The following is a 21107-nucleotide window of genomic DNA, read 5'->3' as shown; positions in this document are numbered from 1 at the left end:
TTAGTAGCAGTGTGTGGTGCTCATTGTATTAGGCCATCTATACCAAGCTCCACCAGTTTGGAAATTAATAATAATTTTTAGCTGCATCTTGCCTGTAAAATAATTTTGGGCATATTAGCAGTATGTGGTGCTCATTCTATGAGGCCATCTATACTAAGCTCCACCAGCTTTCAAATTACTAATAATTTTTAGCTGCATCTTGCCTGGAAAATAATTTTGGGCATAGTAGTAGTTTGTGGTACTCATTGTATTAGGCCATCTATACCAAGCTCCACCAGCTTTGAAATTAATAATAATTTTTAGCTGCATCTTGCCTGGAAAATAATTTTGGGCATATTAGCAGTGTGTGGTACTCATTCTATTAGGCCATCTATACTAAGCTCCACCAGCTTTCAAATTACTAATAATTTTTAGCTGCATCTTGCCTGGAAAATAATTTTGGGCACAGTAGTAGTGTGTGGTACTCATTCTATTAGGCCATCTATACTAAGCTCCACCAGCTTTCAAATTACTAATAATTTTTTGCTGGTCTTGCCTGGAAAATAATTTTGGGCATAGTAGTAGTGTGTGGTACTCATTGTATTAGGCCATCTATACCAAGCTCCACCAGCTTTGAAATTAATAATAATTTTTAGCTGCATCTAGACCGGAAAATAATTTTGGGCATATTAGCAGTGTGTGGTACTCATTCTATTAGGCCATCTGTACTAAGCTCCACCAGCTTTCAAATTACTAATAATTTTTAGCTGCATCTTGCCTGTAAAATAATTTTGGGCATATTAGCAGTATGTGGTACTCATTCTATGAGGCCATCTATACTAAGCTCCACCAGCTTTCAAATTACTAATAATTTTTAGCTGCATCTTGCCTGGAAAATAATTTTGGGCATAGTAGCAGTGTGTGGTACTCATTGTATTAGGCCATCTATACCAAGCTCCATCAGCTTTCAAATTAATAATAATTTTTAGCTGCATCTTGCCTGGAAAATAATTTTGGGCATAGTAGCAGTATGTGGTACTCATTGTATTAGGCCATCTATACCAAGCTCCACCAGCTTTCAAATTAATAATAATTTTTAGCTGCATCTTGCCTGGAAAATAATTTTGGGTTTAGTAGCATTGTGTGGTACTCATTGTATTAGGCCATCTATACCAAGCTCCACCAGCTTTGAAATTAATAATAATATTTAGCTGCATCTTGCATGGAAAATAATTTTGGGCATATTAGCAGTGTGTGGTACTCATTCTATTAGGCCATCTATACTAAGCTCCACCAGCTTTCAAATTACTAATAATTTTTAGCTGCATCTTGCCTGGAAAATAATTTTGGGCATAGTAGCAGTGTGTGGTACTCATTGTATTAGGCCATCTATACCAAGCTCCACCAGCTTTCAAATTACTTATAATTTTTGCCGCATCTTGCCTGGAAAATAATTTTGGGCATAGTAGTAGTGTGTGGTACTCATTGTATTAGGCCATCTATACCAAGCTCCACCAGCTTTGAAATTAATAATAATTTTTAGCTGCATCTATCCCGGAAAATAATTTTGGGCTTAGTGTCAGTGTATGGTACTCATTGTATTACGCCATCTATACCAAGCTCCACCATCTTTGAAATGAATAATAATTTTTAGCTGCATCTTGCCTGGAAAATAATTTTGGGCATATTAGCAGTGCGTGGTACTCATTCTATTAGGCCATCTATACTAAGCTCCACCAGCTTTCAAATTACTAATAATTTTTAGCTGCATCTTGCCTGGAAAATTATTTTGGGCATAGTAGTCGTGTATGGTACTCATTGTCTTAAGCCATCTATACCAAGCTCTACCAGTTTTGAAATTAATAATAATTTTTAGCTGCATCTTGCCTGTAAAATAATTTTGGGCATATTAGCAGTGTATAGTACTCATTCAATTCTGCCATCTATACCAAGCTCCATCAGCTTTCAAATTACCAATAAATTTTAGCTGCATCTTGCCTGGAAAATAATTGTGGGCATAGTAGCAGTGTGTGGTACTCATTGTATTAGGCCATCTATACCAAGCTCCACCAGCTTTGAAATTAGTAATAATTTTTAGCTGCATCTAGCCCAGAAAATAATTTTTCTTCCCAATAGTGGTAGCATTAGAAATATGGAGCGCGCGCCTGGCTAACAAAAATATACGCTTCATAACAAAAAACACCAGCCTAGCGCACTTCATTAATAAGATGGCATCATCGTCTCTCCCAGTGCTAGGCCTACTACGCGGCTAGCATTCCTGTGCCTAAAACACAATGTATGGGTCCGCGCTAGCCACGATGCTGAGGGGTCTAAAGCTGCTGCTAGCGCTTTATCACAATTCAATTGGCAGATTTTCACAGAGCTCCTCCCCAACGCCCACCCATCGGGCAACAGTTGCCCACCCTCCCTATGGGATCTAGTGGCAAATAGTTGATGCCATTAGTCAGAGCGTCAGTTGCCCCGTCAATGTGGCAAGCATACGGTAAGGCATGGGAAGAATGGACACGACTAGTAGCAGGCAGACGGGTTGACCAATGTGAACAAGACAGATTACAGGTCACCATAGAATTTCTCCACCAGCTAATGATAAGGGGTATATCAGGGGCGTCAGCGCAGCGGTGTCTGACCGGAGTAGCATTTCACTTCCAACTACAGAATTGGGGAGATGTGACAAAGAGATTCATCATCAGACAATCCATAAAAGGGTGGAAAAGGGGTCAGCCAAGTCAGGAGTGTAGACGTCCCGACCCGTGTCAGTAAAACTGATTTCTCACATCATATCCCTAACACCATTAACATGACACTCACTATTTGAAGCAACACTACTGTCTACTGCATTTGCGATCGCCTTCTTCGAGGCGCTATGCATAAGCGAATTAGTCCCTCAATCCAAAATTACCACCAGTGGAGGCTTATTACACCAGGACGTAGTCATAGCCAATAATGCAATAAGTCTACGCATACGCCAATTGAAAACGGTTCCAGCGGGCAGGGGCACTTGGGTACTTCTACAACCCACAAACGGTACACTGAGTCGGGTAACAATAGAAAAAACATATATAACCATCAGATCACAAAGTAATTTCTTCCTTTCACACATTGATGGAACGCCATTATCAAGATACCAGTTCCAAGCTATATTTAATAAATGCATAACATCGGCATTGAACCACCCCAAAGATTACGAGGCACACTCATTCCGCATAGGCGCGGCCACGGAAGCAGCAAGAGCAGGACTGTCAGAAACGGAAGTTCAGAGGATAGGGAGATGGCAATCCACGTTTTTGGCGAGATACATAAGACCGGACTTGTTATCCTAACATGGTTTGTTTCTTTTACAGGTGACGCTAAGCCAACAGTGTGGGTGATAGGCCACTCGTATATATATTGGGCAGAAAAAAGGGCGAAAGTCCGCCCAGGCGGGAGGAAATTAGAGTTTCAAAACACATATTTCAACTGGAGAGGTATTAGAGGCCTGCTATGGCCACAGGTACTAATGTAGGTAATCAAGGTAGGGAGAGAGGCAAGAGGTCCGGTTATCTTCGTTATACAGGCCGGGGGAAACGACCTAGGTCATCACAAGAGCGCATAACTAATGGCAATAATGAAACTAGACTCTGAGCGCTTCAGAGAATTTTTCACAAAACTAACTATAGTATGGTCAGAGATTGTGCCTTTAGCGGTATGGCAAGGTGCGCGAGACATCATGGCCATCGAACGGACAAGGCGGGTAATAAATATTCGGATGGCAAAATTTAAAAGAGACAGAGGCGGTGTAGTGATACAACACCGACAACTGGAAGGAGATAAATCAGGCCTCATACGGCCCGACGGTGTTCACTTAATGGATATTGGACTGGACATATTCCTGTCAGGACTCCAGGACGGAGTGGAACAAGCGTTAAGAGTGATGGATGGGGGTCAGAGTCCTGCATACGAGTACGCAGGATCCTTTGTGGCCTGGAAATAGAAAGGACATGTTGGAGAGTTACACTTGTTGGCCAACTTGCCGGTGTGGAGACCCAGGGCATGCTGCAACAAGCTGAATTATTTTAGAAATAAAATGCCTTTCTAATGGAATGAGTATAAAGAGTTAATAAAGCTGTGACCGATCCTCACCCATCCAGTTGTAAGAGTTACATTATTGTATTGTCAAGGAAAGAAGGGCGGTAGGGGGGCTGAGCATCTGAGTTTGGTTGGGGGTTTCCACAGTCTGTCTAGGCTATATGCAGTTAAAAATTCTTATTAGATACACAGGCGGTGCAGCTTGCTTCACAGCTGGGCTACTATGCCCAAAGTATTGCCTAGGCTAGATGCAGTTAAAAATTCTACGCTGACTAGCAGACACTGAAGCTTTGGAGCAGACCTCTGAGTAAGCAGCTCTTCAGACTCAACCATCTGTGTTACCCCAAGCCATAGTGTATGTAGTTTCTTACCGTTAAAAGGGGGGATGAGCTACCCAACCCACCTGGAATTGATGATGCGAACGTCACGTAAAGCACAGAAAGGGGACTCCAAAAAGAGTCTCCATTTTTTCCAAAAATTGTGGCACAGACACCACTTAAGTGGCATCAATTGCCCCAGAGTTGCTTAAAATGGTTGGTGAGGTGATTTTACCAAATCCTCAAGCTTTTAGTCTCCCCAGGATGACGCAGGGGTAGAAAAGTCGTTGCGGATCCATGATTTGTTCATCTTTATGAATGTGAGTCTGTCTACATTCTCAGTGGACAGCCGTGTGCGCTTATCTGTCAGCACACCACCAGAAGCGCTGAACACACGTACAGAGAGAACGCTGGCTGCAGGGCATGACAAGCTCTCCAAGGCGTGAGTGGCGAGCTCCGGCCATTTTTCCAGATTGGAATCCCAAAATGAGCAAGGGTTCAGTGACACAGTCATGGCTTCGATGTTCACTTGGAGATACTCCTGCACCATCCTCTCTAGGCGTTGACTATGTGTCAGACTTCTTGTCTCCTGTGGCCTTGCAAAGGATGGTCCAAAAAAGTGGTGAAACGATTCCACAAAATTGCTGTTACCAGCAGATACTGTGTTACTGTTACGGTTTGAGTGATGAAGACTCGACAGTCCCACAGTTGGCAGGTTAGAACTGTGAGATTCACTACGTGCACTACTGGTGATTTGTGGAAAAGTACATGTAAGATTCTGCAACAACCTCTGCTGATACTCCTGCATGCGTGAATCCCTTTCTATGGCAGGAATTATTTCAGCAAATTTACTTTTGTACCGGGGATCTAACAGTGTGGCAACCCAGTAGTCGGGATTACTTTGAATTCTGACAATCCGAGGGTCATGTTGCAGGTAGTGCAGCAAGAAGGCACTCATGTGTCTTGCGCATCCAGGAGGACCAAGTCCTTGTTGTGTTGGTAGCGAGGTAAGAATCATGCTTCCTTCCTCTGCCCTCTCCCCCCAACCTCGTACAACAGAAATGTGATCAAGGTCTCCCTCATCTGATGAGTCTTCCATGCCCATCGCCAGTTCGTCCTCCACTTCTTCCTCGGCTCCTGCACCTTCCTCAACAGTTTGGCTGCTACCATGTGCCCTGGTTAATCCCTCTCCCCCACCCTCCCATGCCTGCCGCCTTGGTGCTGCCGACCGTCTGGACCTTGAAGATGTTATCCCTTCCGCATACGAATCCTCCTCTACTTCCTCCACCTCCTCTTGTCCCACCACCTGACTCTGAATTCTGTTTAACGTGTGCTCCAGCATGTACATCACCGGAATAGTCATGCTGATAATGGCATCATCGTCAGCACTAAACATCTTCGTCGCCATTTCAAAACTGTGCAGAAGGGTGTGTGGCGCCCCAGAGGGTTCAGTCGCAACAGAGGTACTGCATCTCACCCAGAGGTGTTGTATCTCACACTCAGGTAAGGAAGGAGTATGGCTCGGGACCCTAACACCTGCATCCAACACATTCCCGCAGTGGGGGTAGGGCGAGATTGCTTCTAAGGGAGAGCACAGTCCCAGGTCCCTAGCTGGCGGGAGGGTCCAATGTAGTGGGTGTGGGTGGAGAAAGCAGCTTAGGGGAGCACATGACAGGGAGAGTATAAACAGGAATCCATCTTAGAAAGAGCAAGCCAGTCAGAGGAAGAGAAGTGACAGGAGCAGAGGCTCTGCATGAGCTCTGCTCTGGAGGTGGGCCTAGCCTGGGAGGCCCAGGACTGAAGGAGAGAAGAGAGGAGTGGGAGCAGGAAGGCTCCAGGAACCAAAGGGACCCTAGGGGTACTGGCCGTGCAGAAGGCCACCCGTACGCCCGCTGCTACCAGGAGGTAGAGGGGTCAGGCCAGATAAGGGGAACCGGCCCCTCAACTAGCGGAGAAACAGCAAGGCTCAACTAGAAATCGGAGGCTGCAGCATTTCATGTACTGCAGGCCAAAGTCCACACCAGTCTCACAAAGAAGGTAGCCACATAGGACCCAGGGGACGGAACACATGTCGCCCGCCAAGGCCCGAGGATACCGGATAGAAGTGTCACTGGGTGTGAGGTGCAGGGAGAAGGCCAGAGAAAGGACACACAGAAGGGGGTCCTGCTAAGTACTCCGGAGCTATCTGGGGGTGGACAGAGCTCCTCACTGAGTACAACCACCATCATCCACCCAAACTGCCCTGAAGCTACACTCTTCCTGTGGGGAGTAATAATACCATTGCTGCAAAACCACCAGCTTCAGAGCACTGTTCCGCAGCGGCGACCCCTTTGGCCGCACTCCACAGGTGGCGTAGTCAGACATTATAAAACCCATATATACAAATTACCCTTGGATTGACCGCCCTGGGTCACGGACCGGGTCACCGCCACAGTGACTACAACCCCCAGCTTCTACCGGCTCGGCTCTGTGTAACCCACGGTCCAGGGGGCGCATCAACTTCATGGGTCCCTGATCTGAGACCACTCCTGCAGCATGATTTGCCCCACCTCTGGATCTCATTGGCCCAGGCTATACGTCAGAACGTATTGCACCAGGGCTTGTCGGTGCTGCCACAGTCGCTGCAACATGTGCAGAGTTGAATTCCACCATGTCGGCACATTGCATTTCAGCCGGTGAACTGGCAGGCCCAACCACTTCTGTAGAGATGTAAGTCGTTGAGCTGTGGGATGCGAACGGCGGAAGTGAGCACACAGCGACCGTGCCCTCTGCAGAAGGCCATCTAGTCTGGGATAGTGGGCTATAAATTGCTGGACAACCAGTTTCAACACGTGAGCCATACAAGGCACGTGTGTGACATTGCCCCGGCGAAGGGCCGCACCCAGGTTTGCAGCATTGTCGCACACGGCCTTCCCTGGTTGCAGGTCCAGTGGAGACAACCATTCATGAAACTGGGTCTCCAGAGCTGACCACAACTCCTCAGCTGTGTGACTCACATTTCCCAGACATTTCAAAGTAAACACCGCCTGATGCCGTTGAGCCCTGCTGCCAGCATAGTAAGGAGGTGTGCAGGATTCCTTCTGGGCAGTTAGAAAGCAGGTGGCATTACCAGACAGGCTTTGGGTGCAGATGGAGGACCGAGAGGAGGTTGAGGAGGCAGAAGCAGTGGAGGAACTTCTAGATAAAGAGGATTGATGCACAACTCGTGGGGACGGCAAGACTTGGACAGAAGCCCCTTGTCCTGCTGTCAGCATACTTAGCCAGTGCCCAGCCAGCGACATGTAACGCCCTTGTCCATGCCTACTCGCCCAAGTGTCTGTGGTGAAATGCACCCTGTCACACACAGAGTTTCTCAAAGAAGCGGTGATGTTGTGTGTGACATGCTGGTGGAGCGCAGGCACACCTTTCTTTGAGAAGTAGTGCTGACTGGGCATCTGGTACTGGGGCACTGCGACGGACATAAGGTCTCGAAAATCCTCTGTGTCCACCAGGCGGAAAGGCAGCATTTCTGTAGCCAAGATCTTGCAGATGGTGAAATTCAACCTCTTAGCTTTCTCATGGCTAGGAGGAAATGGTCTTTTACTTGTCCACATCTGAGGGACCGAGGGCTGGCTGTTGTGCTTAGACAGGGTTGAGTAGGGTGTCCCCGGCAAACTTGCCGGTCTGTGAGGAAGATGCAGGCGAAAAAGTTAGGTTGCCTTGATCCAAAGGGGGTGCTCTCGATGTCGGAGAGTGCTCAAGACCAGCTGGTGTTTCCACTTCCAAATGAAATGATGACCTGCCAATCACACTGGCTGTTGCGGGTAAAGAGGTGGCAGGTCTGTGTCCAAAAACATGTGTGACTGCTGTCCTCCCTGTCACAGAGGATGAAGAGGCCGCGGATGCACAAGATGGGGCAGTCGGTGGTTGGCCCGGCCCGCAAGGCCGCATTGTAGCACAGTGAGCTTCCCACTGCAACTTATGCTTCATATCCATGTGACGGTTCATGCATGAAATACTCAAACTATGGATTTTTTGGCCTCTACTTAGCTTTTGGTGACAAATATTACAGATAGCACGAGTTGGGTCATCCTTATCGATCTGAAAAAATGCCCAGGCTACGCCAGGATTAGAGCCCAATGCGACCTGAAGAGCCACTATGACTTGTGGTCAGAGGCAGAGTTGTGGTTGAGGATGCAGTTGTTGACGTGCTTCCAGTACTCCGTCTCTGTCCAGGAAGGCGCAACCTAACCTCGTCGTCACTAGCATCTGTGACGCCCAGCTGCGCTTGGTATCACAGATCCTAGAACAGTGCATTGATAGAATCCTCCACAAGAGGCCCCCATAAACATTCACACATCTCCACCTTCCACCTGAGACAAGCAGAGGGAACCCGTTAGGGATATAAATAGGGAAGGTGGAGCTAGGCAGTTCAGTTCCTCTGAAGAGTTCCTGCAGTAGAGAAGCCTAAGAGAGGTCAGTCTGCAGTGGAGCTCAGTCTAGTCTAGAGAACTCAGTTAATAGTTCAGCAGTGGAGCACGAGGCTCCTGTTAGCTAGATTCAGGGAGCCCAGTTAGAGCTTAAGGTGTGCCCGCGCATAAGATCGGTGAAACGCGGCAAGCTGCCGTTAGTGTGTATAGCCTAGTGAGGGCCCGAGTAGGCCGAAGGCGGGTGGAGAGTTAGTACATACGGGGCAGAAGAGCTTAACCTGCTCACCCCGAAGCATTTACCGGACCACAGATCCGAGCTTACCAGGATCTCTATGACCCAGTGAGGCATAACCAGAATCCCTGGAGAACTACAAGTCCCAGGATCGCTAAGGTGCTGATACGTAACAGAGCCAGGAGATGCTTAGGCCCCGCATACTGGGAGCGTGAACTCTAAGACAAGGCCCTACCACAAGGTCAGCCAGCGCAGGACAGAGACAAAGTTAGGCCTAGCTCCAGGCAGGTCATAAACTTACTACGCAGAAGTAAGAAACAGGAGGCCCTACACCCGCTCATTGGGGAGGATCCTGATATGCATCCTTCACCCTACAGTGCTCCGGGATGTGCCTGAATTTGCACCAGTAAAAGGTACTGAAGTGACTACCGTGTCCGTTCCCGTTCTTGCTCTGACCCAGCTGGGTCTCGCCTGTCCTGCATTCCCCCTGCATATGCTTTTCTGAGGCCTAGCTCCACCTGTGGGGAGCTATACCATCAAGCTGCCTTATCACTGGCCTCAGTGGACTGCTGCAGCGCTGGTGCTTCTCACCAGATACCACAGGTGGCGTCACAAACTCTTATAAAATTAACAATTATCCACCCTTTTAAAGAGTGACCCCAGGATACGGGCCTGGGAGCCGACCACCGCGACATCCCAAAGGCCAGGCAAAGGCCCGGGTACCGAGTCATCCCCATCCCCTGGGCTAGTCACATCCTCCTCCACCTCCTCTGCTGACCTCATCGACTGGTTGACTGTGGGTTGACAGTAAGTGGGATCTCCAACCTCTTCATCATCACCCTGTGTGTTCTCACACCCGTCGTCCTCAGAGTCAATCTCTTCCTGCCCTGACCGAAAAGTCAAGTTGTCGCTCCAATCAGGTATTTGAGTCTCATCATCGTCTTCATCATTGTTTCCACCAACAGGAGTTACAGTTTGGGAACGAGGGTCTACATTATGCTCAGAACCTTCTTCATCTGGTCCTGGATCCGACTCATAAAGATTCTGGGCATCAGTGCAGATCATTTCCTCATCTGGATTAACAGAAGCTCTGGAGCAGACCTCCGTTTCCCAGGTTATAGTATGAGTAAACGGCTGTGCAGACTCAACCATCTGTGTTACCCCATACTCAGACGGGCAGCTGGAGACTTGGGAGCTGTGAGGAAGCAAGTGCGATTGGGGTGACACCTCTGAGGACTGGACTATTTGTGATGTTGAAGTTGAGGTGAAGGAGAGCCCACTTGAAGGAGCACTTGATATCCGTTGAAGCACCTGCTGTTTTTGTGCCTCATCTGGAATTTGTAGCGATGGGCGTGTCCGTAAAAAAGGGATCGTATCACATTGTCCATGAAAAGAAGTAGACATCTTAGTTTGGCTGGAAGATGGTCTTTCTTCTGCAGATGTTACTCCCCCCCACTGTGGGGGGGGCTCGACCCACCAGCGGACAGGCACCAGTAGAGGGGGGATGGCCGTCAGGGTCCACCGCGGCTCTGGCACAAACCCGGCGACACGGAGGTCGCACGGGCAGGAACGGACTGGCCGTGTCGGCTTTGCACTTTTTTGGTTTTAGAAGGGCATGACATGCCTATATCTGTGTCTCCCCCTCCTTTTACTCCTCCACCTCTTTTCTTTTCGCATGACTATATGTGCTTGTCACTTTTCCATGTGGTAGTTGTGTCTTCTGAGCAGTTTGTCAGCTTTTGGACACCTTTGAAGTGTTTTCTATGTGTTTTCTATGTGTTTCTATGTGTTTTTGTTTGCCTGCCATGGGTTTTAACGGTGTTCGAAGGTGTTCGACGAACAGTTCGACGAACAGTTCGGCGAACATACGGGTGTTTGACGAACCGAACTCGAACACTACGGGGGTGGCTCAACACTAGTCAGGACTCATTGCTGGCCATTTTAAAACAGTTCATTTTTTCTTTTTCAATCATTCCTGTGTACTTTTGGATGTGTGCTTTGGGTCATTGTCTTGCTGGAAGACCCATGATCTTCGACTCAAACCAAGTTTTCTTACACTGGGTAGGACATATCTCTCTAAAATCTCTTGACAATTATCTGATTATGAGAAGTTTTCTGGTGCCTCGGATATCCTTGGATTTTTTAAGCTGAGTTGGACCTTGTGGGGGGTCAGTCCGAGACTGCACAGAGTTGCCTTTGGTGAATGAGAAACATCCACTGAACTTAGAAAGGAACAGGGCCTATGATGTGGCTGTTTTAAAACACTGAAATCATCATTCATTGGCTAGTTCATGTCACATGGGCACCGACAATTAATCACAGGTGAATCTCTTTTGTGATTTACCACTAGCGAGTCAAAATGTGTTTCCATACTTAGTTAATGTAAAGGGTGCCAATACCTGTGACACAGCAAGCTTTAGGTTTTTTCTATTTTTTCACTCCCATTGTTTATTATTTTAAATTATTGTTTATCATTTGCTCTTTCGTATTTAACATGAGTGCTCTATACAAAAAAACTTTCACTAGATTCATTTTTTTCAGGAGATATTCCACATTATGTACTTAAACTTCATGGGTGCCAATAACGATGAGCAGGACTGTACATCTTAATGATTTTGTTCCTATGGTATGCACATAGATTTCTATGAATTTGCCCTTATTTATGAAGAAAAAAAGTAAGAAATTTCGCACAATTTGCAGTGGCCCCTAGGTCTTATAATAGGCACATACTTTTTGTTGGACAGAATTATAGACTGGATCTGTTTCATAGACTTAATAATGTATTTTCAAGCGTTCTTTAATCAGGGCAAAGTTGATTGTGAAGGGAGGGGGAGGAGGTTAGATGTAACTATCACCTATTTGTAAAATTGGATGCCAGTGTGAAAATTACAAGATTTCAGACTTTTTTTTTAATAAAGACATGGAAAATTGAAGAACAAAAAAACAATTAAATACAATTCACAACAAATCTAATATAAAGAGCAGATCATTTTCTGATCACACATTTTCACTGGGAGATTTCCTTTGTTCCATAGTAATTATTAGATTTTTCCAGTCTTCCACAAAAACAATATTATTGTAATAAATATCTTCCATGTACATACTGTATTTTATTAGTCTAACCAGTCACTTGGTAGATTAGTGCTGTATTTTACAATATTACACTCTGTTAATCAGAGAGTCCTGAATCCACAGGGACAAATGTCTGACAAGTGGTGTCTCAAAATCTAAACTACTTATCAGGATGTCCCTATACTTGTGGTCAAGGGCAATCATTTGATCATCTCACTGTGTCTTGTTCACCCGAGCAAAAGGGGATAAATCAACTTATTTGTAAATTACTTTCATCAATATCTTCTTTATCTCTGTGGCCACCTGGTGTAAAAGGTCTCCAGCATCTGTCAGTGGCTAGCAGAGACATCTATTTATGCAAGGAAAACACTCAGATAGAAGTGTTATTAAGGCAGAGGAAAAGCAATCGATTGTCTGACGTGCTGTAATGAGGATGAACACTTAGGGTCATTTCTTAGACCTTGAAAACTATGCACAAGTTGCCTACAAGAGATAGGATTTGAGAAAGACTTGAGAAATACATTTTATGGTTTAGCTAATATTTTCTTTTTTTGCTTACTGTCTTCATAGTTATCACAAAGAGCTTCATGTGCAGATTCTTCTTCACATTGTACCTTTTTAAGCTATGCAGTTAAATATTAATAAACAGCATTGAACATGTTCCTAATATATTTCTCTCACATTCTCTAATGCTTGGTTCACTTTACATTTTTACGGACATCTTCATATGACTGAAGCAGAATCTTTAACATTATAGATTAACTTAATATAAGAGCATGCCGAAGATACTCAGAAAGCACCCGAGGTGGCTCAGTGAGAGGGTTAAAAAAGCACGCTCACTCATCACTAATCAGTACTAAATAGTTTAAGTTAGTGAGGTGAAGTGAAAGTCAGGGCTGGGTTAAAATAAAATATCCCAATTTCTGATGATCCTCTGAAGCATCATCAAATCCATTATCATTAAATGGAAAGAACATGGTACCACAACAAACCTGCCAAGAGAAGGCTGCCCACCTAAACTCTCAGCCCGGGCAAGGAAGGCATTAATCAGAGAGGCAGCACAGGGAACAAAAGTAACCCTGAAGGAGCTTCAGAGTTAACAAGCAGAGACTGAGGTGTCTGTCCTTATGACCACAATAAGTCTTACAGTCCATAGAGGTGGCTTTTATGAAAGAGTGGGCATAAAAAAACCTTTACTTACACACAAAAATTATAAGGCTCATTTTGAGTTTGCCAAAAGACATGTGAGAGTTTCCCCAAAAGTATGGAAGAAGGTGTTGTTGTCAGATGAGACCAAATTGAAATTTTTGGCCACCAAGGTAAACACTATGTCTGGCGCCAAACCTACACAGCACATCATCCCAAGGAAACCATCCCCATAGTGAAACATGGTGGTGGCAGCATCATGCTGTAGGGATGTTTTTTGGCAGCAGGGAGAAGGAGAATGGTTAGAGTCGAGGGGAAGATGGATGGTGTGAAATACAGGGATATTCTTGAGCAAAACCTTCCAAGAAGATAATGACCCAAAGCATACTGCTAAAGCAACATTCGTTTGGTTTGAGGGAAAACATATAAATGTTTTCAAGTGGCCTAATCAAAGCCCAGACCTTAATTGAGAATCTGTGGTCAAACTTGAAGATTGCTGTTCATCAGAGGAAACCATCTAACTTGAAAGAGTTCAGCATTTTTGCCTTGAGGAATGGGCAAAACTCCCAGTGGCAAGATGTGAAAAGCTCATAGAGACTTATCCAAAGCGACCTGAAGATGTAATTGCTGCAAAAGGAGGCTCTAAAAAGTACTGACTTCTCGTGGGTGAATAGTTATGCACACTGAAGTTTTCAGTTATTTTGTTGTTTGCTTCACAATAAAAAGAAAACCAAATGTTCACAGTTGTAGGCATGTTCTTTTTCTGAACTGATGCAAACCCTCAAAATTCCAGGTTGTGCGGGAGAAAAAGACAAAAAATGCTAAGGGGGTGAATGCTTTTGCAAGCCCCTGAGTGTGTATAAAAAGTAGTGTTCAAAATAATAGCAGTCCAATATGACTAACCAGATTAATCACTGTTTTTGGTATAAATTATATTAACACATTTAAAACAATTTACCAGTTGGTGCAGTAGATTCTAAGAAAACCAACTGACTCACCATTCATGATCTGCATGTTTTTGAGTCTGTGTATTTGAATAAATAATTAAAAGGTGTGTTTTCAAAATAATAGCAGTGTAGAGTACAATTAGTGAGGTCAATCATTCTGTGAAGAAATAGGTTTGAATCAGTTGGCCCTTATTTAAGGGTGAAGCCAGCACATGTTGTACAATTTCTCCTAGAAAGCCTGAGAAATATGGGTTATGGGTCGTCTGAGACATTGTTCAGAAGAACAGCGTAGTTTGATTAAAAAGTGGATTGGAGAGAGTAAAAATGATAAAGAAGTGCAAACAATGATATGCTGTTTAGCTAAAATGATCTCTAATGCTTTAAAATTGAATGCAAAACCTGAGAGACATGGAAGAAAATGGAAGACTACCATTCTAATGGATCGAAGAATAGCCAGACTGGCAAAGGCTCAGCCAAAGATCAGCTCCAGAATGATCAAAGACAGTCTCAAGTTACCTGTGAGTACTGTGACAGTTAGAAGATGCCTGCGTGAAGCTAATCTCTTAGCAAGAAGTCCCCGCAAAGTCCCATTGTTAAAAAAAAGACATGCACTGAAGCGGATACAGTGTGAAAAAGAACACATCAATTGGCCTAAAGAGAAATGGAAAAACTTTTTTTGGACTGATGAAAGTAAAATTGTTCTTTTTGGCTCCAAGGGCCGCAGACAGTTTGTCAGACGACCCCCAATCTCTGCATTCAATACACAGTGCACTTTGAAGAACGTGAAACATGGTGATGCAAGCATCATAATATGGGTATGTTTCTCTTACTATGGTGCCTGACCTATTTACCACATACCAGGGATAATGGACCAGTTTGCATATATGAAAATACTTGAAGAGGTCATGTTGTCTTATGCTGAAGAGGATATGACCTTGAAATGGGTGTTTCAACAAGACAACGACCCTAAACAGTAAACGAGCAAAATTTTGGTTGCAGTCTAAAAAAAAAGTTGAGGTTATGGAGTGGCCAGCCTAATCCCCAGACCTTAATCTGATAGAACACTTGTGGGGTGACATCAAAAATGCCGTTTCTGAGGCAAAGCCAACAAATGCCAAAAATTGTGGGATGTAGTCAAAGCATCCTGGGCTGGAATAACAGTTGACAAGTGCCAGAAGTTTGGTTGACTCTATGTAACATAGGTGTGAAGCAGTTCTAAAAAACTGTGGGTAAACAACTAAATATTAGGTTACTGTTTCACAGGCATGCTAAATCCTCAAAAAAAGAGTAATTATTGTGAGTTTGTAAAGATAAATGCAGACACTGCTATTTTTTAGAACAGCCCAATGTTCATTTTACATTTTCTGTAAAGTACTTAAAAATTATATACATTTCTTTTCATATTTTGAATTAGAAAAGTGTGCAATGCTCTTAATGCATAGAAATAAAAACTGGTATAAAGATTTTGTGCTTAACTCATGCTTTTGAACACACTGCTATTATTTTGAACACTACTGTATATATATATATATTTATATATATGTATATATAATATATATATATATAATATATATATATATATATATATATATATATATATATATATAGTACAGACCAAAAGTTTGGACACACCTTCTCATTTAAACTATGAATTAACACATGTGGAATTATATACTTAACAAAAAAGTGTGAAACAACTGAAAATATGTCTTATATTCTAGGTTCTTCAAAGTAGCCACCTTTTGCTTTGATGACTGCTTTGCACACTCTTGGCATTCTCTTGATGAGCTTCAATTCATAGTTTTGATGCCTTCAGTGTGAATGTACAATTTTCAAAGTCATGAAAATACAGAAAAATCTTTAAATGAGGTGTGTCCAAACTTTTGGTCCGTACTGTATATATATATATATATATATATATATATATATATGTATATGTGTATATATATATATATATATATATGTATATGTGTATATATATACAGTACAGACCAAAAGTTTGGACACACCTTCTCATTTAAAGAGTTTTCTGTATTTTCATGACTATGAAAATTGTACATTCACACTGAAGGCATCAAAACTATGAATTAACACATGTGGAATTATATACTTAACAAAAAAGTGTGAAACAACTGAAAATATGTCTTATATTCTAGGTTCTTCAAAGTAGCCACCTTTTGCTTTGATGACTGCTTTGTACACTCTTGGCATTCTCTTGATGAGCTTCAAGAGGTAGTCACCGGAAATGGTTTTCACTTCACAGGTGTGCCCTGTCTGGTTTAATAAGTGGGATTTCTTGCCTTATAAATGGGGTTGGGACCATCAGTTGTGTTGTGCAGAAGTCAGGTGGATACACAGCTACTGAATAGACTGTTAGAATTTGTATTATGGCAAGAAAAAAGCAGCTAAGTAAAGAAAAAACGAGTGGCCATCATTACTTTAAGAAATAAAGGCCAGTCAGTGCGAAAAATTGGGAAAACTTTGAAAGTGTCCCCAAGTGCAGTTGCAAAAACCATCAAGCGCTACAAAGAAACTGGCTCACATGAGGCCCGCCCCAGGAAAGGAAGACCAATAGTCACCTCTGCTTCTGAGGATAAGTTTATCCGAGTCACCAGCCTCAGAAATCGCAGGTTAACAGCAGCTCAGATTAGAGACCAGGTCAATGCCACACAGAGTTCTAGCAGCAGACACATCTCTCCTCAACTGTTAAGAGGAGACTTTGTGCAGCAGGCCTTCATGGTAAAATAGCTGCTAGGAAACCACTGCTAAGGACAGGCAACAAGCAGAAGAGACTTGTTTGGGCTAAAGAACACAAGGAATGGACATTAGACCAGTAGAAATCTGTGCTTTGGTCTGATGAGTCCAAATGTGAGATCTTTGGTTCCAACCACCGTGTCTTTGTGCGACACAGAAAAGGTGAACGGATGGACTCTACATACCTTGTTCCCACCGTGAAGCATGGAGGAGGAGGTGTGATGGTGTGGGGGTGCTTTGCTGGTGACACTGTTGGGGAGTTATTCAAAATTGAAGGCATACTGAACCAGCATGGCTACCACAGCATCTTGCAGCGGCATGTTATTCCATCCGGTTTGCGTTTAGTTGGACCATCATTTATTTTTCAAGAGGACAATGACCCCAAGCACACCTCCAGGCTGTGTAAGGGCTATTTGACCAAGAAGGAGAGTGATGGGGTGCTACGCCAGATGACCTGGCCTCCACAGTCACCAGACCTGAACCCAATCGAGATGGTTTGGAGTGAGCTGGACAGCAGAGTGAAGGCAAAAGGGCCAACAAGTACTAAGCATCTCTGAGAACTCCTTCAAGATTGTTGGAAGACCATTTACGGTGACTACCTCTTGAAGCTCATCAAGAGAATGCCAAGAGTGTGCAAATCAGTCATCAAAGCAAAAGGTGGCTACTTTGAAGAACCTAGAATATAAGACATATTTTCAGTTGTTTCACACTTTTTTGTTAAGTATATAATTCCACATGTGTTAATTCATAGTTTTGATGCCTTCAGTGTGAATGTACAACTTTCATAGTCATGAAAATACAGAAAAATCTTTACATGAGAAGGTGTGTCCAAACTTTTGGTCTGTACTGTATATGTGGCAATATATATTAATGTATGTAAAGTGCTACGGAATATGTTAGCGCTATATAAAAATAAAGATTATTATTATTATTATTAATATATATATATCTGTAGCTTTGACGCAATAAAAGGAGGAAGGCCCATACACATTTCTTGCACAGGGGCCCCAAGCTGTCAGTGTCCGCCCCTGTTGTTCAGATATTCATTTCAAAAGACACCAAGTACCAACATACGTGATTTCCATTTCGTATGACCATTGAAGATTTATTTTGTTTTGTTTTTGCTGTTTTTTTCAGGTATATTACTTTGCTTGAGATTTGTTGCATCCCCTACTTTTGCTGACTATAGAAATCTGAATATAAATCCATATCACTAATAAGAATAGTATATTTTAATGTTGTTCCCTAATAACTCATGTCTGCAGGGACTCATATTACTACTAGTAAATAATATAACCGTAAATGCTATAGTCACCTTATACAAAATTTCACCATGTAAAGTATTTTTCATCAATTCTCAGCTCTTCCCATCTGACAAAGTATCTTTCTGGCTTTTGTGTATTGTATGTGATGGCACAGCATTTAAAAACACATTAGTCCTAATTAGCTTCTCTTCTGAGATTGAAAGGCTGCCAGAATCTCTTTCATTTTATATGTGTGAAGAGGATTTTTTCATGTTAGCATTTTTTAATCCAAATTCAGCAAAATTTGATGCCCTAAAAGCCAAAATGATAGATGGATAACAAAGCTAATTATAACAAACAGAAGCTCTTGTTCAATTTATTGTCAGTCACAGTTGTAATTTGCTGGGGATTGTTTGCTATTTCATGGTTCATCTCTTTAAAATTCTCTGTTTAGATAAAAAGAAGTTAACAACATAACCATCATGTTTCTTTATTTCCTTGGTAGACATTGAAGCTTTACAAGATGTTCTCCATTATTCATTTAGTGTAAAAAAATATTTACATAAAGTGGTACCATTCGTAAATCTTAGAATATCTTTCACATCTGTCTCTGCAAGGCACAATGGTATCTTGCTGCTCCCCTGATACCCAAAGCTCGGGAGACTCACCTTTCTGAACCCCTTTTATGCTTCTGCATGATGGACAATGAAAAAAACACTATGTCATGCAATGAATCCTCAGGCCCTGCACTACGCATAAAAGAGAACATTAATTTTGCCAGTAGTGTTATTTTAATGTGCTTGCTGGAGCTATTGACCTACTTCACAATTTCAATGATAAAAGATTGGTGTTTTAACAGTAGATCTGCAATGGTTAAAACTCAGAAGTTAAAGCAGGTTCTGACATATTAAGCATTATGATTTTGTTGTAGAACTTTGTATTCCAACCTGATACCCGAGTAGAAATGATTTAAAAAAAAGGTAAAGCCTCAGCAAAGGATTTTGCAAAAATTACCATAGACGTAAATAACCCCACAAAAAGTCTCCACTTGGTTTCTTACAATGGAGCCATACAGCTTCTCCGTGCTGCTGTAAGGCTCCATTCGATTCCATTTGTTGGTAGATGTTCTATTCTTGAAACAATGGGAAACTGAGAATTGTTATCCCAAAGAGTAAGGCCTCATTCACATGTCCGTATAAAACCAGTATTGGAAAAAACAATAGTAGTGTCATCAGTGCTTTGGATCAGTGGGCTATCAGTGTGCCACCCGTATTAAATCCATGTGCCATCAGTGTGCCATCCCTGTTTTTTCCGGAATGGATAAAGAAAGAATGAAATTACAAAGATTCTCCTATACTTTGCAATGCTAGACATGTACAGCACACGGACGACACATGGATTCCATCCGTGTGATGCACGTGTTTTTAACAGACCCATTGACTTGTATTGGTTCTTGTTATCCATTACTGCTGGAAAAAACAGACATGCTTCCGTGTGGTTCACATGGACAAATGGTCTATGGGAAAACACCGAGATATGAAGATCACCATAGTTTATTTTTATGGGTACGTGTGGCATCTGTAAAGAAAATGGATGACACACATACTGAAAACATCTACGTTTGAAGGAGGCCTAATAAGTATTAATGTCCCCACAGGGCACCAGTGCAATAAAGATACCCGAAGAAAGAGAAAATGGGTGCCAGGACAGAGTGAAATAATTCAAATGGTCAAAAAATGAAAAAACTTTATTGAAATATAAATATTTAAAACAAGAAAGCCCCAATAGTTCCAGCCATACAAACAAAAGTTAAAATTGGTGGGTGAGCCACAGTGGGAACCTCAAGGTAATTGATACAGATCACAGGATACTGTGTTATATGTAATTCCGAACAGTGTTCATGAAGAAATAATCAATGGTATATGGTCATAAATACATGCAAAAACTGTCTGTACAAAAAGTGCCAATAAATAATCAACCCACAATAAGAGTCACAAGTAATGGAAGTAAATGTTCAATAACAAAGAGGCGCACCCACCAAACACCCAAAGCATGTTTCACTGTTGCTTCGTCAGGGGTGGTTGGTGAGAGAATGAGATAACTAGCCTTTGAATGGAGACATCATGGATAGAGAATGGGTGTGCAATCATGCACCGGTTGCAACCTTTTGGAGGTGGGCGCCTTTTTCAAGCCCACGAGATGTAGCAACAGGTGCACTATTGCATGCCGATTCCCTATCCAGGATGTTGCCATAAAAGGCTGGTTGTATCTACAGCTAATGCAGCTAACGCCACAAATTTGCTTTGGATTGTCTCCCTGGACTTACTGGTGATACCAGCTGTAAAGGATATTCTATGCATCAAATATTCGCCTTGTATATGTGCAATTACCCATGAAGTATTTTTTTGTTCTTATACTATCTTGTTGGAATGCTTAATACAAGTAAATAATAACAATTCTGAAGATTAATCAAACTGATATCCTTTTCATTATACCTTGCATATGTTTTTTTTTAGTATATGATGATAGAAATAATTTTTACTTTGTTAGCTTTTAGAGTTCCACAATTCTAAATATCCCTATTGTTTGTGTAAATAATTTGTTGGGGTGTACAGTCTTCACTCCCATATGCGATACTCAGCAAGTGGCTGCTGTTAAGTGAACTATATTCCCTATTTCCCTATGTAAACTATAACTAGTGTCACCTCACTGAGCTGAAAGGAGCAGCTAGGGAGCTGAATTTTTAGAGAAAAGAAATGTCACCATTGCATCAAATGTACTATAAGAGGGCATGTGATGCAGAATTATAGTCTGGTATGGCTGCCCCAGCAAAAGAGAGCCTTTCTTTTCAAACTGATGAAAGCATTAATCAACCAATATTCACCTAAAAATCGCTGATTGTTATAGAGGGCTTGTGGGTG

This window comes from Phyllobates terribilis, unplaced genomic scaffold (assembly GCF_046119375.1).
Source record: "Phyllobates terribilis strain yellow unplaced genomic scaffold, ASM4611937v1 Scaffold_11__3_contigs__length_659146591, whole genome shotgun sequence".
NCBI classification, from domain to species: Eukaryota; Metazoa; Chordata; class Amphibia; order Anura; family Dendrobatidae; genus Phyllobates; species Phyllobates terribilis.
The sequence above is the reverse complement of the archived record's forward strand: the minus strand, read 5'-3'. Positions refer to the sequence as shown.